Source organism: Pristiophorus japonicus, chromosome 6 (genome assembly GCF_044704955.1).
Source record: "Pristiophorus japonicus isolate sPriJap1 chromosome 6, sPriJap1.hap1, whole genome shotgun sequence".
In the NCBI taxonomy this organism is placed as follows: Eukaryota; Metazoa; Chordata; class Chondrichthyes; family Pristiophoridae; genus Pristiophorus; species Pristiophorus japonicus.
Window position 1 is genome coordinate 238511095 of NC_091982.1, and position 23602 is coordinate 238534696.

The following is a 23602-nucleotide window of genomic DNA, read 5'->3' on the forward strand; positions in this document are numbered from 1 at the left end:
GTTCCTCGAAATCGAGGAAGACTTGCTTCCACTCTATAAATGAGTTCTCAGGTGACTGTACAGTCCAATACGGGAATTACAGTCTCTGTCACAGTGGTTGAGGGAAAGGGTGGGTGGGGAGTCTGGTTTGCTGCACGCTCCTTCCGCTGCCTGCGCTTGGTTTCTGCATGCTCTCGGCGACGAGACTCGAGGTCACCATAATCAAGCATCATCTCTGGCCTACCATCATTAATAAACCTTTCCGCACATCTAACTAGACACCACTTCAGGCAAAAAAAATACCCCATGGTTTTCATGTCACAGTTAGTAACCTTTGTTTCTGAAACCGTTTCTATCTTTTGAACCCCAAAAATTAAAGAGTCCTTCTTTATTCTTATAATAAAATTGGAACCATTTCTACACAAACCTCAATATAAACAGGTGATTTGGTCCTGGATGTAAGAAACAAGAAAGGAAAAAAACATGCATTTATATAGCACCTTTCACAACCAATGAAGCGTTTTGCGAAGTGTAGCCACTGTTGTAATGTTGGAAATGTGACAGCCAATTTGCGCACAGCACATTCCCAAAAACAGCAATGTGATAATGATTAGATAACCTGTTTTAGCGATGTTAATTGAGGGATAAATATAGAGGGATAACTCCCCTGCTATTCTTCAAAATAGTGCCATAGGACCTTTTATGTCCACCTGAGAGAGCAGACAGGGCCTTGGTTTAACATCTCATCCTAAAGATGACACCTCTGACAATGCAGCACTCCCTCAGTACTGCACTGGAGTGTCAGCCTGGACATTTGTGTGCTCAAATCCCTGGAGTGGGATTTGAACCCACAACCTTCTGGCTGAGAGATGAGTGCACTACCCACTGAGCCACAGCTGACAACACTGGCTTCATGGCGGGCGCCATATTAATATGATTCCTTTTTGCGTGGGTTGCAGCTTAATGACATTAGTCCGACTGAAGTCCTGCCGACCATGACATTGTGCACAGGCGGTGGGAACCTTACCAATAAAAATGTGGCCTCCTTACATTTCACTTCAGTCGTCGAAGAGTTAACAACCCAACTTGACAATTTACTGGTGGCCTGAAATTTGTATGTGCTTCCCTGACTGCTGAGTGTCTGTCCCGAAGTCAAATAAAAGCATGTACATAAATCCATCTTCCACCACACCCCCCCCGCAAATCTGGTACAACAGCTTGGATCTCACTTGTGGCACCACAGTTCAGAGGTTATTATATGCTTTACATATCAGATGGAAGCTACCAATAACAGCTTTCTGTAAGGGGGAGAAGAGAGGAGGTCGTTCCTGACCACCGACAACTTCCTCTCTACTTAGTTCTCGATTTAATTCCATTTTTCTTCCTCCTTTCTGCACAGAGACCCTTGTGTTTAAGACCCCTGGGTTTTCTTCTCGTGTGTGTGTCTGTCTGTGTGTGTGTGTGTCTGTGACGAGACTGCTGCATTTATTTATTTTTTTTTTAAAAAGGAAGAGAGAGAGATAGAAACATCGAGAAGGCTCCCAAGTGTTTTCCACTTCATGCCGGAGAATTAGCAGGTACAACCCAGCGCTTCCTGACAGAGTTTGTGCAGCTCCAGGGAGGGGGGGGGGGGGGGGCGGGGGGAGGGGCATTGCAGGCAGGCAGACAGCACCACACGACCAGAGAGAGCAGAGAGAAGTGCTTTCACGCAAGCTGCACTCCACGGCCCTCATAGGCTGTGGCTCAGTAAGTTCTGCTCGCCGTCATGTTGCTGTAACGAGAGGGAGACGAGTTGACACATCGCACGAACGGTGCGAGAGAGAGGGAGAGAGGAAAAAAAAACAAACAACACTGAGATGAATCCCACAATGCCTTGAGGGTTCCGTCCTCGGGTTCGAGCCGCGCTGGGGGAAAAATAGGATGTGAGGTAAGTTCTCGTTTCCTTCGCTGTGTGTGTGTGTGTGTGTGTGTGTGGAGACTCGGCCGTGTTTGGAGCTCGGGGGCTGGCACCGGGGAGGGGGGTGGTGGGGGTGAAGAGAGAGCGATCCATCACCGGGTTTATTTGATCGGGCGAAAGGAAGGAGGCGGTGGAGGGAGGGAGGTGGAGGGAGGGAGGTGGAGGGGGGGGGGGGGTGGGAGTCTAGCTTACCGCGGTGTACGGTTTCATATCACACATCATCTTGGGCTGGGATTCGAAGTCAGGAGGTCGCAGCTGCAGGCAAGCTCTGCCACAGAGCAACCTCTTCCTGTCTGAAAGGCAGCGTCACACACACAGCAGCAAGCAGGCAGGCAGGCAAGCAAGCCCAGGAAAGCTTCTTCTCTCTCTCGTACACATCGTCAAAGGGGAGGAAAAAAAAACAGGTGGATAAAAAGCGGCCGGCCCGGCTAACATTGCCTCAGTTAGAATGAACGATTAAGAGGCGTCAATTGGTGTCAGGTATTTTGGCATGTGCAGGTAGTTGTTTACTATCTTACCGAGGTGGTGTGGTGCGGGTGGGTGAAGGGGGGGGGGGGGGCTGCTTGTTTGTTTTATAAAGGAAAGGGGCTGTTGGCAGCATGTATTGCATGTGGTGCTGGTGTGTGCATTGAAAGGTTAACTCTCTGCCTACTGCATATAAATTATGCGTGACATGTTTAGCTGTGCTTCCTTATATGGCCAGTGCTGTATTTCAGTACAGTATGAGCCTTGCCAAGTTTACAGGGGCGGAAGACGCCCTACATGAGTGAGGTTTTTCTTTCTCTCTCTCTCTCCACTATTTGCTGTGCGTCACCCAGTAACTGTTTGAAAAGTAAGTGCACGCAGTATTATTCAGCCTATACTCTTGCCGGCGCGTCTCTCTTTTTTTTTAAATAGTCCTTTTTGCTGAGGCAGTCATTCGAATGTGCAGGATCCATGACTGCGGATTGTAGCGTACGTTTAAAAAAAAAAAAATCGCATGAAAGATCGGAGCTTTCTTTTTCCATGTGCGTTATTTATTGATTTAAAAAAAAAAACATTTTGCGGCCTTTTTTATTTGAACAGCGGCGGTAATTTGGCAAGGTGAGTTAAGGCGTCATTCGAAAACATACTGTATTGAACTTTTTTTTGCCAACAGACGTGGGACGTCTGATAAGGTAGCTCTCTGCCCCGGACTGGGCCCACTCAATCCATCTTAGGGCCTTGCCCCATTCTGCCTCACTCAGTCTCTGGGCTTCATTATTAATCATTTGTTGCATTGGGTCAAAATAACCGAGGGGGGTTGCGGGGGGTGGGGAGCGCGAGTGACAAAGCATCAAGCTTGTGGTTTTTGTATCTGTTATTGATTGCTGTGTGCCAAAAAAAAATTATTATGGAAAATGTTGTGGTGGTAGGGCACGGGGGGTGGAGAGCAAATTAAAATTGAAAGATCCAAACAAGATGGAGAGGGTGGTGGTTGGGAGCGAGGGGGGGGCGTCTATCGGAGTTTAAAATAATCCAGATGTTTGAACTTTTTCCAATGGCTCCGATTCAGTGGATCAGTGCTCAGCTACCATAGAGAAGGAGAGAGAGAGAGAGAGAGAGAGCGAGGGGGTGGGGCAACAGAGAGAGGGACTGAGATATAAAGCATAATAATCGAACGAAACAATATCACTAACTGAGCAGCAGAGAGACTCCGGCTGGCTTGCTGTCACTCGTGCAACCCACGTTTGGTGCGTGCCACACCTACTGTCCTCTCAGCCCCCCCCCCCCCCCCGCCGGCCTCCCACCATCCTTCGCTTCACCGGATGGTACAGCTCTGCTTCATGCTGTTTGCTGTAAAATGGCGACATCGGGCTAAGTTGGCTTCGAACGTTGGCGCCTCGACCATTTTTACTTCTGTTTTAACTTTCACCCCCCTCTCCAAAATTAAAGGGCCCTCGTGCGGATTAGTAGACATGTTCGTGTTCCCAGAACAGTCTGTTAACCATGTGAGCTCCCCCACCCTTTCACCACCCCCCCTTCTCCTTCTATTGTTAGAAATTCTAACAAAATCGTCGCTTTGTCGACCACAAAGCCAGCTTCCGGGTTGCCACGTAAAATATTTTGGGGCCTATTAAAAATGGAACATGGCACAGCCTTGATAAGTGAAGCCTGCGGAATCGAAGGGGGGGCCTGCTGTGGCCAGCGAATTCTTACCAACAGGTTTCATCAGTGCATTGAGAGAACTGGCATCATAATGTTAGCACCTGGCTTACCATCCAGCGCATAGCAACACATCGCTAGGGAAAGGGACATAATATTTATATTTTTTTATTCCAGTCTGACTAACAATAAGAACCTCCACCAAATTATTTTGATTCATATCCAATTCAAAGCCCTATAGCTTCTCATAGATTGGTGTGCCGCACAGACTGATTACACTCCATCCAATACAGTTCTGACACAAAATTTCTGTCGGATTATTTTTGCTGTGAAATCATAAAAGTTGGCTCTTTCACCTGTATTTCGACAAAAGTACTAATTGTATTCAAGTGTAGCCACACTTTCGGGGAGTACTTTTTTTGACGGTGTGGCTTTATAACGCATGGGTCTCCAGGGTGCTAGCCAGTCGTAATTTGGATCAACATGTTTTTAGAAACTTGGGGCTCTCGGTTACTGAGGCAACGATGTTATTTGTATTGAGTTTCTATCTTGTAATGCTGTGGCAAGTTGAACTCTGGTAACCCTACCGTTCGGGTATTTGACCCGAGTGTGTCAGAGAGCAGGTCACACTTCCCACCCGGTCACCGTTCCCTCCATCCCCTCGCCCACCTCCTGTTCGATTGACAAAGGAGCCAGGTGTACACTTACAACTGGAACTCCCCGTCCCACACACACACTCTCACCCACATAGACACACACCCTCAAACACACCCTCATCCACATCGACACACACACCCACACACACAACCTCACCCTCATAGACACATACGCAGATATAAGCACAGCCAGACCTACACACACAAACACACACACACACACAGAACCATATAAACACACAACCACACCCACATAAAAACACTCACACACATAAACACACACACATAAACACACACACACACATACACACACCCACATAAAAACACTCACACACACACACACATGCACAAACCTATCACTGTTAATCCAGAAAGCTGTATTTCCAATTAGAAGCACCATGAGGATGCGATATTTCCCTTCCCCTATTGTTACTGACCTGGGGGTAGTTTATGGTACGGTTGGCAGAACTGAAGGTTGTGGGTTCAAGCCCCACACCGGGGATTTGAAGACATGATCCAAGTCCATTCACTGTCCAAGCCGCCACATTGACCAAGGATGCGCCATTAAACAGAAGCCTCGTCTGTCTGTTCTGTTGGTCCCGGTGATCGAGAAGCCAGGGCACAATTTGAAGAAGAGCAGGGAGGTCATTTCAAGCACCATGGCCAATATTTGTCCCTCGGTCAACACCACCTTAAAACGAAATGGATTAACTGGTCATTCATTCTCAGTGTTGCTCGTGGGAGCTTGCTTTCCACTAAATGGCTATCCCTATGTTGCAAAGTACATTGTGAGATGTCTACACAAAATGCTACAGAATTTACATCACAGACATGAGGAAACATTTTTTTACGCAGTGAGTTGTTGTGATCTGGAACGCGCTGCCTGAAAGGGTGGTGGAAACAGATTGAACAGTAACTTTCAAAAGGGAATTGGATAAATACATAAAGAGAAAATATCTACAAGGCTATGGGGAAAGAGCAGGGGAGTGGGATTAATTGGATCGCTCTTTCAAAGAGCTGGCACAGGCGCGATGGGCCAACTGGCCTCCTTCTGTGCCGTATCATTCTATGATTCTATGAAACAGACCCTTCAACCCAACAGGTCCGTGCCGGTGTTTATGCTCCACATAAGTTTCCTCTCACCCTACTTCATCTAACCCAAGCAAAATATCCTTCGATTCCTTTCTCCCTCACACACTTATCCAGATTCCTCTTAAATGTATCCATGCTATTCACCTCAACTACTACCTTGTGATAGCGATTTCCAGTCTAACCGTTCTCTGGGCAAAGAAGTTTCTCCTGAATTTGTCATTGGATTATTCATGACTATCTTACATTTGTGTCCTCTATCTTATCTTCCTCTACCCTATCAAACCCTTTAACAACTCTAAAGACCTGTATTAGGTCATCCCCTTAGCCTATGTCTTTGAGGTACAATATAAAGAGAAATACACTGATGCACACATGCACACACACACACAGACACAAAGCGCTCACACGCTTACCAGTAGTAGCGAAACTCTTTGACTACTACCGTACTGGCTCAGTAGAGAAAGCTGACCAATAAACCAGTAGCAATATAACACTGTAAAAGTGGGACTCATAGAATCAGAGAAATTTGCAGCACGGAAGGAGGCCATTTTGGATCATCGTGTCCACGCTGGCCAACCAAGAGCTATCCTCCTGATCCCACTTTCCAGCTCTTGGTCCGTCGCCTTGTCGGTTACGGCACTGCAAATGCACATCTAAGTACGTTATAAATGTGATGAGGGTTTCTGCCTCCACCTTCTTTTCAGGCAGTGAGTTACAGACCTGCACCACCCTCTGGGTGAAAACATTTCCCCTCAAATCCTCTCTAAACCCCTTGGTTGTTGACACCTCTGCCAAAGGAAATAGGTCCGTCCCATCCACTTTATCTAGGCCCCTCATAATTTTATAAATTCCAAAGAAAACAAACACGGCCTATCCAATCTTTCCTCATAGCTAAAATTCTACAGTCCAGGCAACATCTCTGTGCCCTCTCTGGTTTAATTCCTTTTTGCACCAGCCTCTTCCGCACCCTCTCCCCCTCCCCCGTCCTACTAAATCTCCAGAACCAGCACCCGAGTTCCCCACACCCCCCTCCAATATCCCTCCCCATTGACCTCTAGACTTCAATGGTCCCACACCACGTGCTGTACTGGGACCTCCAGAAATGACTTTCCTCGTGCCTCCTTGATGCCACTTGATCCTCGGGACTCAGTTCCCCTGGGCCGCCCATCCAAGTAGATTATGAGGAAGCGGACAGAGAAAGCAATTCACAGTTCCCTTATGGATAAGTGCATAATGGCTGAATGTTCTGAGTACTGCATGTGCTCAGTCCCACTGGACAGCTTCTGCCCTGATTTATTTTAAGGTCTTGCTCCATCTGACGCGACAGTTGACTGAAATCAGGAAGCACTTTTTCACATAGAGGGTAAGAAATCTGGAACGTTCCTTGTCCGCGCCCCCCCCCCCCCCCCCCAAAAAAAAAGGTTGTAGATGCTGGGGACAATTGAAGCATTCAAGGCTGAGATGAATAATTTTGTGTTAGGTGGTGGTATCAAGGGATACGGAGTAAAGGCAGGTAGAAGGAGTTGAGGTGCAGATCAGCCATGATCTGATTGAATGTCCGAGCAGGCCCGAGGGGCTGAATGGCCCACTCCTGCTCCTAATGTTCCTATGAAATGGCCACATTTGTACAACCTTTGGGATTTGAACTTGGCTGGCACTCTGTTCGTGTTATATAACATTACCGCAGGAAGCCAGTGCATGGGCCTTGTTACAAAGAGTCCATTTTATTAGGTTTCTGCAGGGGGAGTCAAAAAGGCAGGACAGCGAGGTTGCGATCATATTTTCATTGCATTTGTCACCATTATGACTGCAATAAATTTTACATTTCCATGGAGGACTGGACGTTAAGGAATGGGGCTTACTGAAATCGCTGCGAGTATTCACAAAGAACTCCAGAAGAGCCCCATTCCTAGCCTCGTGCGCAAAAAAAATAAAAGAACAAATTGAGTAGCACGTGAGTTGCTATATTATAGTGTTGGTTGCTTGATGTTATAGTTTAATGAAAGGTAGCGGTAATGGAAGAGAGCCCAGTAATTAAGGGATGTTATTTGCACTTCTTCATTGCTAAAATGGCCTATGATTACTGGTTTGAAACACACTAGAAAGCCATCAGCAATCTCTTGATGAGTCCGTCAGGGTTTTTGATGTGTCTGATAGCGAGAGCATGTCCGCACTTTGGATGCTTTATATTTAAGAAATGCCTTTGATTGTATTTTTCTTCCACCCCCATACTTTTTACCAAGTGGCTGCATTTTTGTTCAGTGTTAATATTCCAGCACGTCTCTCGCAATCCGGGATAAGATAGAGAAAATTGTGACCTGTGAGCCTAACCTCCAAAGCCTACCTCTCCCTCTCCCTCTCTCTCTCTCTGTCCCTGCTTCAACCTTTTTTTTGCCTTTATTTTATCAATCTATACGACTGCAAAATCTTCTTCCCTCTTGTTAATTTGAAATGCGGGCAGCAGAAAAAGGCGCTGCAAATCACAATCCTGTGACAGATAGAGGAACTCGATATCGTTAAGCGTGCACGGACACACTTGCATGCTAAGGCCCCCCATAATAGGGAAGTGGTTAGGTCTGCTCTTGCTACCCTGACTGTGGGCAGGGTGGGATGGGTTGCATGGGGAACTAGTTCTTCTCAGCTGCAAAGGGTCCTAACCTTGGGGATAAGAATCCAGATGGCTTTGTTTGAATTGTCAACACCAAGGGTTGCTGCACAGGCGGGTGCCATAATATTACATTGCATCAACATTTGGTAATACGTCAAGAGAAAAAAAAGTATCTGTGGTGGTCAATGCATCTACATCATAAACACGATTGATGAGTGGGTTACAATGTTAGGAAATGGACTAAGAATCAGTAATCAGACATCTTTCCCTCTCACGCGGATTAACACTGTACTTTCAGAAAGATCTTACGGTATCCCTCCGTAAACTTGAGCTCATCCAAATCTCTGCTGCCCGTATCCTAACTCGCATCAACTTCCGTTCACCTGCCCTGCGTTCGCTGACTTACATTGGCTCCCAGTCTGGCAACGCCTCGATTTAAAAATTCTCATCCTTGTTTTCAAACCCCTCCATGGCCTTGCGCCTCCGCCAAGCCTGCAACCCTCCGAGATCTCTGTGTTCCTCCAGTTCTGGCCTCGCGCGCATCCCTGATTTTTATCGCGTCACCAGTGGCAAAAAGGACCAGAGCTGACATGAGGAAAATCTTTTTTTTTTGACACAACAAGTGGTTAGGGTTTGGAACGCACTGCCTGATGGGGTGGTGGCTACAGATTCATTGGTAGCTTCCAAAGTGGAATTGGCTAAATACTTGAAGGAGAAACATTGGAGGGATATGGGGAAAGAGCGGGGGAGTGGGGCTGACTGGATTGCTCTTAGAAAGAGCCAGTGCAGACTCGATGGGCCAAATGGCCTCCTTCTGTGCTGTACTATTCTATGATTCTATCTGGGATAGTAAGGCTGCACTTGTCTGGTAAGGTGTTTTTTTTAGTATATCATGTACTAATGATGTTTTAACAGTGTAGCCCCTTCTCTTTATCATGGGATTGTTTCTTGTTGACAATCCAAGTTGTGGTACCCAGGAGTATACCATGCACCAAGGTTGAAAAGAGCACAAAGTAAATCAAGAAGTAATGGTTTGAGGAAATACTGGAGTTTAGATCTTAAAAACCGATAGATTGGATGAGGAAGATTTAGAAGATTGAAAGGTGATCTCATTAAAGCATTGAAAGATTCTGAGAGGGCTTGACAAGTGTGGATGTTGTTTCCCCTGCCTGGAGAGTCTTGAACGAGGGGATATAGTCTACGGATAAGGGATCGGCAATTTAGGACAGAGAGGAGGATACATTTTTTCTCTTGGAGAGTTGTGAATCTTTGGAACTCTGCCCCAGAACACTGTACATGCTGAGTCGTTGAGTATATTCAAGACTGAGATCAATAGATTTTTGGACTCTAAAGGAATCAATGGCTATGGGGATCGGGTAGGAACGTGAAGTTGAGGTTGAACGCCAGCCATGATTTTATTGAATGGTGGAGCAGACTCGAGGGGCATGGCCGAAATGGCCTCCTTCTGCGCTGTAAATGCCTATGTTTCCATGTAAGGCCTACTCCTGCTCCTATTTCTTGTGTTCTTATATTCCTAAGGGAGGACAGAGGGAGGTAGGGAACACCACAATAATGAGCTTTGGGGCAAGAATATGTTGGAGTAGATGAGGGTCGAGATTTCAACATTGTGACAAGATAGAGAGGAGGATGACCTTCTAGGATAAAATACTGATAACGTAGAGAAAGACAAGAAAGGCTATGATGAACTGAAAGGCATCAAGCTGGTGGAACGCAAAGGATCATGTGTTAAAAAACAACCGTTTTTGTCTGTTCTTTAATCTAAATGTTAGAAGAATGTCACTAGAGTAAAACAAGGTTAAGGAGAAATTTGCAAGCCCACTAGTGGATGACCAGACCTGATTTATAGAAAGAAAGGTTTGCATTTAGAGAGCGCCTTTCATGATCTCAGGCCGTCCCAAAGTACTTTACAGCCACTGAAGTACTTTTTGAAGTATAGTCACTGTTGTAATGTAGGAGTCGTAGCAGCCGATCTGCGCACAGCAAGCTCCCACAAACAGCACTGTGATAATGACCAGATATTCTGTTTCAGTGATGTTGGTTGAGGGTTAAATATTTACCAGGACAGCGGGGAGAACGGCCCTGCTCTTCTTCGAAATAGTGCCACTGATTCCTTTGCGTCTTCTTGAAAGAACAGACGGGGCTCGGTTTAACGTCTCACTCATAAGACGGTACCTCTGACAGTGCAGCACGTCCTTAGCACTGTGCTGTGAGCATCAGCCTAGATTTTGTGCGCGAGTCTCTGGAGTGGGAACCTGAGCCCACAACGTTCTGACCCAGAGGCGAGAGTGCTACCACTGAGCCATGGTGGTAGCACTCTCGCCTCTGGGTTAGACTATCTACAGAGTACTGTCGCTATTCCCAATATCTTTCAAGAACCAAGTAATGTGCTGTTGTGTAACTAACGAAAAAATAATTTCACATGGTTTTCTTACCCATAGACCTTCCAGTAACAACAGGTATTGACAAACTATATTGTTGATGTCAGCACTGCAGTTTGTTCAAATGCTCCGCTAATTCATTTTCAGGGCTTCGCACAGATATCGAAACAAAATTAATGTTTTACAAGCGGAGGCCCCTGCAACCAAAAAAAACACAAAAAAATTAGTCAAAATCTGCCAACCTTGACAAAACTCCCAGGGTTAATATTGTTGTGCAACTGTGCATTGGTCATTAGGGAACCATGAACTTAAACGTGGATGTGCTGCAGTGCTAACTTTCTGAAGTTGCAGCAGTCTCTAAATTGGGACTGAAGGTGAGGACACCCTGAGAAGGAGGGGTCGAGCATTGTATCAGATGGAGGTTGACTAATGAAGAAAGCTTGAGCAGCTTGGGCCTATACTCATTGGAGTTTAGAAGAATGAGAGGTAATCTTATTGAAACATATAAGATACTGAGGGGGTTCGACAAGGTAGATGCAGAGAGGATGTTTCCCCTCATGGGGGAAATCTAGAACTAAGGGGCATAGTTTCAGAATAAGGGATCGCCCATTTAGAACGGAGATGAGGAGGAATTTTTTCTCTCAGAGGGTCATGAACCTGTGAAATTATCTGCCCCAGAGAGCTGTGGAGACTGGTTCATCGAATATATTTAAGGTGGAGATAGACATATTTTTGAACGATAAAGGAACGAAGGGTTATGGGGAACGAGCAGGGATGTGGAGCTGAGCCCAAGATCAGATCAACCATGATCTTATTAAATGGCAGAGCAGGCTCGAGGAGCCGAATGGCCTACTCATGACCTTCTGAGAGAAAAAATTCCTCCTCATCTCCGTTCTAAATGGGCGACCCCTTATTCTGAAGCTATGCCCCTTAGTTCTAGATTCCCCCACGAGGGGAAACATCCTCTCTGCATCTACCTTGTCGAATCCCCTCAGTATCTTATATGTTTCAATAAGATCACCTCTCATTCTTCTAAACTCCAATGAGTGTAGGCCCAACCTGCTCAAGCTTTCTTCATTAGTCAACCTCCATCTGATACAATGCTCGATCCCTCCTTCTCAGGGTTAGTGTTACTTGCAAAAAAAACACGTGATACATTTGGCTACATTTTCCCAGAATGGAAAGTGACTCATTTATTGACAGGGAATGATCTTAAGAAGGACATTGTATAGTCATCCGTGGCTATGTTCAAGTTGCAAGCAATGTAATTTGTATTCTGTGGACAGACACACAGCATCGTGCTTTTGGAAACATTCTTGTATTCCTTAGATGTGACGTAAGTTGCCACGAGGCCATTGTCCTCCAAGGATAACAAACACAAAGGCATACTTATATTGCCCCGTGCATCTGATACAACAGCTCAAGCAGCTTTTAAAGGGAGATGGTAGACACCAAGCAAGAAGTAGGAGGGTAAGAAAGAACAACTTGCATTTATATAGCACCTTTCACAACCACCGGATGGCTCAAAGAGTTTTACAGCCAATGAAGTACTTTTGGTGTGTAGTCACTGTTGCAATGTGGGAAACACAGCAGCCAATTTGCACACAGCAAGCTCCCACAAACAGCAATGTGATAATGATCACATAATCTGTTTCTTTTGATGGAGGGATAAATAGTGGCCAGGACATCACGTCAGGGATAACTCCCCCGCTGTTCTTCAAAATATTGCCATGGGATCTTTTACATCCACTTGAGAGAGCAGACAGGACCTCGGTTTAATGTCTCATCTGAAAGACGGCACCTCCGACAGTGCAGCACTACCTCAGCACTGCACTGGAGTGCTAGCCTAGATTTTGTACTCAAGTCCCTGGGACTTGAGCCCACAATCTTCCAACTCAGAGGCAAGTGTGCTACCCACTGAGCCACAGCGTGAGATTACAGATCCATACATATGGGAGTGTCAGCAATGGCCTCTAATAATCCCACCCTCTCCGTACTTGTACACAGCAGGCAACAAATAATTATGAACTGAAGAGGAGGAACCAACGCTGGTTATTGGAGATTGCTGAGTGTCACGGTGCTGGCCAATACTCTCTCTGATTTAGTTTGGCCCTGCCTAGCCCCTTCAAAATACCAAGCATGCGTGGTTTATGCATTGAAAAGCCTTGCTCCGTGGGTTCCTTGGAGGTGTGCAGCCTATCAGCTTGCTGGGAACATTGGTGTTGGCAGTGCGGTGGGAGTGATGGACTGGGGTTTCTCACTGGCTTTCTTCACCACACTGAGACGAGGTGGTGAACTTTTTTTTGTTTTTTATTCCTCTGGGGCTGTTTTATTTTTCAGGGCGTCGTGTTAAAATTCTTGCTAATTGTGTATTGTTCAGTCAGTCTGTGGTAATCACGTCGGGATAAGCCCTTCCCCGATTGTCAGTGAATGAATTGTTTGCTGTTCCATGTTGCTGTTGTAGAGGGACCCGGGGATGTAGGCAAGTTGTGGGCAATATCGGGGGAGCACGGTTGGACTAGCGCTGTGTGCTGTCAGACCCAATGCCATCAACACCCTAGTAATTGTTAGTGTCCTATACTGAGGTTGTGCCCTGTTGCCCGGTGACCCTGTTGCCAGGCGATCTGTTGCCGGGTGACCCTGTTGCCGGATGACCCAGTTGCCGGGCGAGCCTGTTTCCAAGTGACTAAGTTGCCGGGGGAGACTGTTGCCAGGCGACCCTGTTGCCGGGCGACCCTGTTGCCAGGTGAGTCTGTTTCTGGATGAGCTTGTTACCGGGCTACCCTGTTGCCGGGTGAGCCTGTTTCTGGACGAGTTTATTGCCAGGCAACCCTGTTGCCGGGCGACCCTGTTTCTGGGCGAGCCCGTTTCTGGGCGACCCTGTTTCCGGTCGAGCCCGTTGCCGGGTGAGCCCATTTCTGGGTGATCTTGTTTCTGGGCAAGCTTGTTGCCGGGTGACCCTGTTGCCGGGCGACTCTGTTGCCAGGAGACCCTGTTGCCGGGCGAGCCTGTTGCCGGGCCACCCTATTTCCGGGTGAACCCGTTTCCGGGCGACCCTTTTTCTGGGCGAGCCTGTTTCCGGGTGACCCTGTTGCCGGGCGACTTTGTGTCGTGTGCAGATTGCCAGGATAGCTGCGAGCGGATTGGGAGAAATATTCGGCCCATGAGAAGAAATAAAAGCTATATGCAAAAATTCAAAGCGCTGATAGTCCACTATGCTCCTTAAACTGTTTGTGTCTCAATAACAGGAGCTCGCAACCTCTGTAAACACGGCCACCCGAGAGTGCCTGTGTGGACGGTTTATCACCGATCACATGCTACATCACATGCCTCTCCTGGGGTATAAAATTACAACTGATTTGTTTCCAATTCAAATGAATGGTGCTCAATGGCCCCCTCAATAGCCTTAATTCTCCACTGCCTGTACATTCCTACATGCTAGAATAATTAAAACGGTTGATATTGACTTGGTAAGCCTGCCACAACCGGCCTAGTCTCCTCGCTCACTGCCATACTCACGGCATATCTCGGGCCTGAATGGGAACACGCTGTTCCAATATGGAGTTTTGCCTCCCAGTTGCCCAAAGTGCCCCGTGTAGGCTGCACTTCGTGAGTGGTCTGTCCAGAGATTTCAGATTCTTTAGCAGTGAAGTTTATTTTGCTTTCCACTGACTGTTGTGTCTTATAACGTGGTTTGGTTGGTTATTGTAATGTCACTAAGTAATATTTCATCAACAGAGGTTCAACCCATGATCCCTTTAGAAAATTTCAAAACTGACCGATAAATTTTTGTGGTGTTGAAGGATATGGAACCAAGGCGGGTAAATTACATAGAACCACATAGTATTTACTGCACAGAAACAGGCCATTCGGCCCAACTGCTCTATTCCAATGTTCATGCTCCACACAGGCCGCCTCCCACCCTACTTCATCTCACCCTGTCTGCATATTCTTCTATTCTTTTCTGTCTCATGTGCTTATCTAGCTTCCCAAATGGAGTTCAGATACAGATCAGCCATGATCTAATTGAAAGGTGGAACAGGTTCGAGATACTAAATGGCCTACTCCTGTTCCTATCCATAAGAACATAAGAAATAGGAGCAGGAGTAGGCCATTCAGCCACTCGAGCCTACTCCGCCATTCAATAAGATCAAAGCTGATTGTCTACCTCAACTCCACTTTCCTGCACTATCCCCATATCCCTTGATTCCCTTAATATGCAAAAATCTATCGATTTCTGTCTTGAATATACTGAATGTCTACCTCAACTCCACTTTGCTGCACTATCCCCATATCCCTTGATTCCCTTAATAGGCAAAAATCTATCGATCTCTGTCTTGAATATACTCAACGACTGAGTCTCCACAACCCTCTGGGGCAGAGGATTCCAAAAATTAACTACCCTCTGAGTGGAGAAATTTCTCCTCATCTCAGTCCAAAATGGCCGACCCCTTATTCGGAGTCTGTGACCCCTGGTTCTAGACTCCCCAGCCAGGGGAGACATCCCCCCTGCATCTACCCTGTCAAGCCCTGTAAAAATGTTGTATGTTTCAATGAGATCACCTCTCATTCTTCTAAATTCTAGAGAATATAGGCTTGCTCTACTCGATCTCTCCTCATAGGACAATCCCCCACCACTCCCAATCCCAGATATCAGTCTGGTGAACCTCCCAATGTCCTAACTTTATTATGCCCCCTGTCTGATTTAGGATTTGGCCCAAAATCTACTGGGAACTGAAGCTGAGTGACGGAATATTCTGCTGGCCACCTCAGAAATTATGGTGAACATAGCTGAGGAGGATTCCTTCATCCCTTAGAATCACTTTGCTAAGTATTGCCAGCAGATTACACAGATCCACTTTTGCATTTGAGAGCGAGATACCAGTGTACTATGTTGTAGAAAACAGTCCCTGAAATGCCCTTCCCGCGTGGCCCCTGCGTGTGGAGACTGGGATTGGCTGGGGATCGGCTGCTGTCACCCTCTTCATTTTGCCACGTTAAAGGCACTACATAAATGCCAGTTTGTTGTTGTTGTTCACCCAAGTAATGCACTCTTAGCATCATGGGATCCGAGAGGTTTTCACGGGTCACTTTAAAACCCAGTATAACAGACAAAGGGGGGCATTTTCTTCTGAAAGGACCCATTATACAGAACAGAATTTGCTCATTAATTATTACGCCTTCCACTTACAGCTGCCCACAGCAACGTTTGCCATTTGAATTGTTGTTTTTTTTTGTCTTGCATTTTCATTTTGCTTTTGGTAGGTAGAGTGGCCAGAGGAGTTTTGCAGCAGAAAGTATACTTTTTTTTTAAACAAATATATCATTACATTTTGTGCTTAAGTATCCAGTACCTCACCAGTGGATCAGAACTCATAATGACCTGAAAATGGTAGACTTGTTATTGATTTTATTATAAGTACAATCTATTTATGTTAATAAAATAATGCAGCAAATTTTCAGCAGTGAGACAGTGCAGTGTGCAGCAGCAGGCAGGAGCAGTTAAGGCATAGGTCAGCCATCATCTAGTAGAATGGCAAAACAGGCTCGAGAGGTCGAATAGACTAATACAGGGCAATGCACAGGCTTTACTGTGCTGCACATAGGTAAAAAATTGTCTCGAGGCAATAATGCATCAATCGGTTGAGATCATGTCAAACCGTGAGAGCTAACGGATCAAACTATCCACCAACAATTTCTCACCCCCTGCCTACCTGAATGATCAGCTGTAGCCGTGTGCCCTGTCTGCACCCTCTACCGCTCTAACACCAGATTACAGCTCATTCCCCACACTCTCCGTTCTAACATCGATCTTTCAGTCACCGCACCTCTTTTACATAAGAACATAAGAAATAGGAGCAGGAGTAGGCCATACTGCCCCTCGAGTCTGCTCCGCCATTCAATACGATCATGGCTGATCCAATCATGGACTCAGGTACACTTCCCGGCCCGCTCCCCATAACCCTTTATTCCCTTATTGGTTAAGGCAGCGAATTCCATAGATTTACAACCCTCTGAGAGAAGAAATTCCTCCTCATCTCAGTTTCAAATTGGCGGCCCCTTATTCTAAGATTATGCCCTCTAGTTCTAGTCTCCCCTATCAGTAGAAACATCCTCTCTGCATCCACCTTGTCAAGCCCCCTCATAATCTTATACGTTCTCTTTGCAACTCTCCCAAAACCTTCTCAGCCATAGCTTTTTCCACCTTTTCGCTCCGCTCCACCCTTTCATTCGACCTATTTCCTGTATAGTGCCTTCTTGCCTGCTTGTAAACCATTCTTATGTGTTCTTCTACAGCAGGGGCTATATAAGAACATAAGAAACATAAGAAATAGGAGCAGGAGTCAGCCATTTTGGCCCCTCGAGCCTGCTCTGCCATTCAATAAGATCCTGGCTGCACTAGCTACAGCTAGACATTTTTGAGATGTATCGGTCACACTTCTGCTGTCGCACATGCAGATTGTATCACAATTCGAAGTATTTAAACAAGGTAGAAAGCCATCATTTCCTGTTGCTTTCTTCTGACTTCTTGTTGACCTCAGGGTCTGTCTAAGACCAATTAGTCTTGAATTGACCTCAGGAGTGCACAGGAATTAGACCTGTGCCTTTAAGGGGACGCACCTGGTTACACACAGCTGCACCTCAGCAGAGGAACAATACATTGTCCATGACATGGTATAATGGTCCTATCCTTGTACATGTCATCTGAAGGAAGTGCTTTGTACAATTTGTACAAGGCAATAGTTAGGCCACTGTCGGAATCTTGAGTGCAATTCTGGGCATTCTATTATGGAAAGGATATTAGAGTAATGGAAAAGGTAATGCGCTGATTCACTAGGCTGGAGTGAGAGGGGAATAGATCTGTAGAAAAGCCTGAATAGCTGAGGCTTTTGCCAAAGTAACAGAGACAGTTAAATGGACATCGAACAGAGATTGTCAAAGTTACAAAAAGGTTTTTGAAGAGGGAACTAGGCAAAGGTTGTGTCTGCTGGTTGGCGAAATGGTATAAAAGGGGGGATCATTTGCTCAGGACGACAACAACAACAACTTGCATTTATATAGCGCCTTTAACGTAGTGAAACGTCCCAAGGCGCTTCACAGGAGTATTATGAGATAAAACAATTTGGAACCGAGCTACATAAGTAGAAATTAGGGCCGGTGACCAAAACCTTCGTCAAAGAGGTAGGTTTTAAGGGACGTCTTGAAGAAGGAAAGAGAGGCAGAGAGGTTTAGGGAGTTTCAAAGCTTGGGACCTCGGCAACAGAAGGCACGGCCACCAATGGTTGAGTAATTATGATCAGTGATGCAAGTTTTGGATCAGCTCTAGTTTATGTAGGGTAGAATGTGGGAGGCCAGCCAGGAGTACGTTGGAATAGTCAAGTCTGGAGGTAACAAAGGCATGGATGAGGGATTATCATGAAAACAACAAAAGGGGAAATTAGAGGAGATGTTTCTCACATGGAGTTATTATAAAGGGGGTAGCAAATCATCTTGGATAGTAGAGAAAAACGCTATGGAGCTGCCAAAGCTCCGTATGGCAGCCATTTTGAATGACCACCTCCAGTCGTTGCTCCTTTGGATTTACAACAACAGCAGCTTCTCAGAAAGCAGATGTCTGATATTTTGCATCCAGGCAAAATTCCGCTTGCAACGAAAGCCATTTTTGTCCCCTTTCTGTAACTAAAGAATCTCGGAAACCCCACAACTTTAAAATGGGCATTTTGTGTGAGGCTACTATTTGTGGAGGATCAAGAATTCTCCTGGGCTTCGATAGAGAATAGAAGAAGTCCCCATCCCTGCCTGGTGACCCGAGTCTGCAACGCTTGGACTCCGATCTGTGAAGCCATCCTCCTAAAATATAGCGCAGTGAAAGGCAATGCAGATTACAGAGAATGGACAGCACACAAACAGGCCATTCGGCCCAACTGGTCTATGCTGGTGTTTATAATCGACACGAGCTGCCTCCTGTTCTAATGGCCTTTTTCCACCCTACCCCACGGCCCTCTATTCCCTCCTCCTTCACGTATGCATGAAGCCTTCCCTTAGGTGCATCAATACTTGAGGGGGAACAATTTTCAAGGGCTATGGTGAAAGAGCAGGGGGAGTGGGACTAATTGGACAGCTCTTTCAAATTGCCGGCACAGGTACGGTGGGCTGAATATCCCTCCTTCAGAATGAGAGCCAGATAGTGTAAACAAGGCACTGACTGGCTGCAACCAATACTCGGCAGCTCGGTATCAATACACCATGAGTGTACAAGAGCATCTCAAAATTCATCTCTGAATTATCAATCCCTTTGGGACTTCTTCCCTTTCAGAAAGGGACTGTTAAACATAGGAACAGGAGTAGGCCATTCAGCTGCTTGCGCCGAGGTCTAATTCTGCCTTCTTGAGCATCCCTGAATATAATCGCTCAACCACTTGCTCTGTTGCCTCGGCCTCAAGCTCCCTGCCTCAACCTCGCCGCTTCTCTGCCTCTCTTTCCTCCTTCAAGACGCTCCCTGAAACCTATTTCATTGACCAGGGTTTTGGTCACCTGTGCTAATTTCTATTGATGCGGCTCGTTGCCAAATTGTTTTATCGCATAACACTCCTGTGAAGCGCCTTGGGAAGTTTCACGACGTTAAAGGCGCTATATATATATATATGTAAGTTGTTGTTGTTGTTGTTGTTCAGTGGGTGATGTCAGGAAGCACGTCTTCACACAAAGGGCAGTGGAAATCTGGAAAACTCTCCCCCAAAGAGCTGTAGAGGGTCGGGGTTAATTGATAATTTCAAAACTGAGATTTTTGTTAGGCAAGGGTTAAGGGTACCAAGGCTGGTAAATAGAGTTAAGATAGGATTGGATGAAATAATGTTAGAGGGGGCTTGTGTGGAATATAATCACCGGCACAGACAAGTCATACCGAGTAGCCTGATTTCTGTGCTGTAAATTCTAAGTAACAGGCTAGGCGGGGCTGAATGGCCTACTGCTAGTTGCTATGTTAAAGCTGCCCATTGACGCAGTATCAACGTCCTTCTTTAGGTGTCTGTTCCGCATGTACAGTATCCCCTGAGGAAATCCTTTTTCTTTCCCCGAATCTCTGACCTTGCTTGTTTTAAACAAACCGAGCATTTACATCAGCAGTGAATCTCCACCGAAGTTCGGCGTCTAAATGAGGGCAAAACCAAAACGCCACCAATTGCACATGGCCTGTCATAAAGGGGCTCGCTCCGCAGGCCTTCACTCATTTCTGTTCTTGTGCCCGTTTCCGTGCTGCAACCTTTGACCTATGCAACAAGGGCAGCTGTGTTCGGTCTGGAAGAGGCGGGTCAGACGGTGGGATGCAGTTGTGTTCTGTAAAGCTGCGTGGACTGGCCGAGTTTGTTTGTTTGTTTGGTTTCTGAGAGAGAGGGAGTTTTTTTTTTCTTTCGGTTTAAGTTCCTGCCTGTTTCTCGGTCAAGCGAATAATTCTTCGGGGGTGTTTGGGGCTTTACCTCAGCCAAGCTAAAGAGGCACTGCCTTCGTTGCCAAGGAACAGCAAAGGCTCAGGAACCGGCCTCATCTTCTGCTGGACACCATCTTGTTGAAGTGTTGTGGCGATACCTTCATAACTCGCCAGTGTTTCTGTGGCACGGTGACTAAGAGTTCTTGATTTTGCACTGTTCCGTTTTGACAGTCTGATTCAGATTTGTGAGGAGACATGGCAGTGCCGCCTTTAACCCAAACTGCCCGACGGTGAATGGAGCGAGGTCTGCGGCTCGCACATCCATTTTACAGCCCCTCTTCCCTCCCCCGATTCTTTTACATTGACTTCAGTCAGAGAGTGATTTTGCACGGGGTGCAAAAAGGGCATTCGACCCAAACATTTCCCCCTGCCACTCCATTCCCTCTGGTGGGTGAAGTTACAATCCAGGCTTGTCCCTGTAAGATTTTATGGTAATTACATCGAATTTACAGCACACAAACCAGGCCATTCGGTCCAACGGGTCCACGTGCGTGTTTATGCTTAACACAAGCCTCCGCCCACCTCACATCATCTAACCCTATCAGTATATCCTTCTGTTCCTTCCTGCCTCATGTGTTTGTCCAGCTTACTCTTAAATGCATCTATGCCATTTGCCTCAACTACTCCCTGAGGTAGCGAGTTCCACATTCTAACTCCTCCCTGGTTAAAGAAATTCAATTAGAAGTTATTTAGAATCCAGCCATCAGTAGCCCGTCTTTCCCTTGACCTTCCTCAGAGGGGTGTGACTCCACCAAGGAGGGGATCACTCCAGTGTCCGCTCGTCACTTGCAAACACAAGACAGTGCATGCAGCCGGTTATTCGCCTGTGGAAGACAACACATTCAAGCCTGATCATGCCCAAAGCCTACGTCCACACGAGTACACTGTCCAATGTGGCTCATTGTAGGTTGCAGGCTCGTGTGGGAAGCCTGCCCTTGTTTTCTTCCTCACCTCCTTTCTGAGACTAGAGGTGCTGAAACCAGTTGGCCGTCCCACCCTGCCGCTACCCTGATCATGTCATGTGTCAGCCATGTCTCAGTCAGCAACACTCCCGCCTTTGAGAACAAAAGGTCTGTGGGTTCGAGTCCCACTCCAGAGACTTGAGTGCAAAGTCGAGGCTGACACTGCTAGTGCCAGTGCTGAGGGAGCGCTGCACTGTCGGAGGTGCTGTCTTTTGGATGAGACCTTAGACCGAGGCCCCGTCTTCCCTCTCAGGCGGACGTAAAAGATCCACTTGGCATTTTTACGAAGAGGAGTGGGGGAGTTCTCCTCGATGTCCTGGCTAATATTTATCCCTCAACCATCATCACCAAAACAGCTTACCTGGTCATTATCACGTTGCTGTCTGTGGGAGCTTGCTGTGTGAAAATTGGCTGCCGCGTTTCCTACCTGACAACAGGGACTAAACTTCAAAAGTACTTCATTGGCTATAAAACGCTTTGGGACATCCTGAGGTCGTGAAAGGCACTATATAAAGGCACGTTCGTTCTATCAGCTATGTCAGCACAGCTTAAACCTGAGGTCTTCCTGTTTTCTTTGGTTTCATTTCAACAACTTGGCAGTGCATTTAGCAACTGAATTATCCTGGGCTGGGAGGGTAAACGCCTTTACTTGCAACAAGTTAAAATGAGTAAGTGTTTTTGCAGGGCAGATTGCCAAACATCTACCTCAGAATAGAGCTGAATGATACTCTCAGCACAGAGGAAAAAAAAATCGAATGGGTTGACAAGTAAGGAAGTTATTGATTTTACGCCTGACATAGACACTTCTTGCACAGTCAGGTTGGCGTGCCCAGATTCCGTGCGCTCACTTCTCTAGCCTCAGACTTAAGAGCACACCGCGACCCACGCCATTTTGTCCTACGTATGTATTGCTTTTTCATGTGTTCTGTCTGAGGAGAGTTAGAGCTCAGTTTCTGGCGGGAAGCCCCCTTCTCTCCCTCCCTCCCACCCACCCAAAAAAAACCCCACCGGCCACACAATCTGAAACCGTGAAACTTGTTGATCATTCTCTATGAGGCTTTGTGCAAAGAACTGGAAGTATTCAGGTTCAGCCAAGTTAAATAAAAATGAATCAGTCAGCCCCCCCCCTATTTTTTTTGCAGCCTGGGGAAACAGATGGAAATAATAGTCAGAAGTATGTGTACTGCAGCCAGCGTCTGTGAAGCTCTCTTTCATTTTTACTTTTATTGCGTGGTTTGGTGCAACGGAACCGCAATGGCATGAGTGAAAGGCGATTGGGCAATTCGAGAGAAAACCCAGGCCAGGAGGGATGAGGGAGAACGGTTGGGGGCGGCGGGGGGGTAAAAGGGGAGGAACAGAGTAGTAATTAAAAGGATAAAGGAACCATTTTCTCTGCACTGTAAACTTGAGCTCATCCAAAAACTCCCGTGTCCCAACTCGCATCAAGTCCCGCCCACTCATCACCCCCTGTGCTCACTGACCTTGTCCCAACTCGCACCAAGTCCCGCTCCTCCATCACCCGTGTTCGTTGCCCGTGTCCCAACTCGCACCAAGTCCCGCCCACTCATCACCCCCTGTGCTCACTGACCGACATTGGCTCCCGGTCCAGCAAAGTCTTGATTTTAAGACAATCATCTTTGTTTTCAAATCCCTCCGTGTCCTCGCCCCTCCCTATCTTTGTAATCTCCTTCAACCTCACAACTCCGCAAGATATCTGCGCTCCTCTAAAGCTCCTCCAGCACTGCAAACCCCCCCCCCCACCCCCGCCACCCCTCCTGCCCCAAGACCTCTGCGCTCCTCTAATTCTGGTCTCGTGCGCAACCCCGATTTGAATCGCTCCACCATTGCTGTCCGTGCCTTCAGTTGTCCAGTATCTAAGCTCTGGAATTCCCTGCCTAATCCACTCCGCATCTCTCCCTCTCTCTCCTCCTTTTATGGCGCTTCTTAAAACCTACTGCTTTGACCAAGCTTTTGGTCATTTGTCCTAATATCTCTTTATGTGGCTCGGTGTCATATTCTGTTTGATAACACTCCTGTAAAGCGCCTTGGGAAGTTTTACTATGTTACAGGTGCTATATAAATGCAAGTTGTTGTTAAGATTTTGAGATTTTAAATTGAATGTCTCCACACTGAAAAAAATCATTGGCTGGCCTACATTGGCTTCAAGTCTGGCAAAGCCGCGATTTAAAAATTCTCAACCTTCTTTTTAGTTCCTCCATGGTCTCAGCCCTCTATTTTGCGCACAAGTCTCTGGTACTTGAACCCACAACTGTCTGAGGCTGCCGTTTCCCACATTGCAATAGTGGCTACACTTCAAAAGTATTTTATTGGCTGTAAA

At 46.6% G+C, this 23602-nt stretch overlaps 1 protein-coding gene across 18 annotated transcripts in view; it reads left to right on the forward strand.

The window, feature by feature from the left end:
• The window catches only part of mbnl1 (muscleblind-like splicing regulator 1), a 367597-nt gene that overhangs the window by 99454 nt on the left and 244541 nt on the right, over positions 1-23602 (forward strand). For 10 of the 18 annotated variants that reach the window (XM_070883732.1, XM_070883741.1, XM_070883745.1 and 7 more), the window contains exon 1: positions 2663-2768. The exons of 2 other annotated variants lie outside the window; for them this stretch is intronic. The gene's annotated coding sequence lies outside the window, so the exon portion shown is untranslated. Of the gene's footprint in view, positions 1-1623; positions 1907-2151; positions 2435-2662; positions 2769-2791; positions 3020-23602 lie in introns of those variants that run through there. 6 more of the 18 variants (XM_070883733.1, XM_070883749.1, XM_070883736.1 and 3 more) reach the window with 5 other exon arrangements.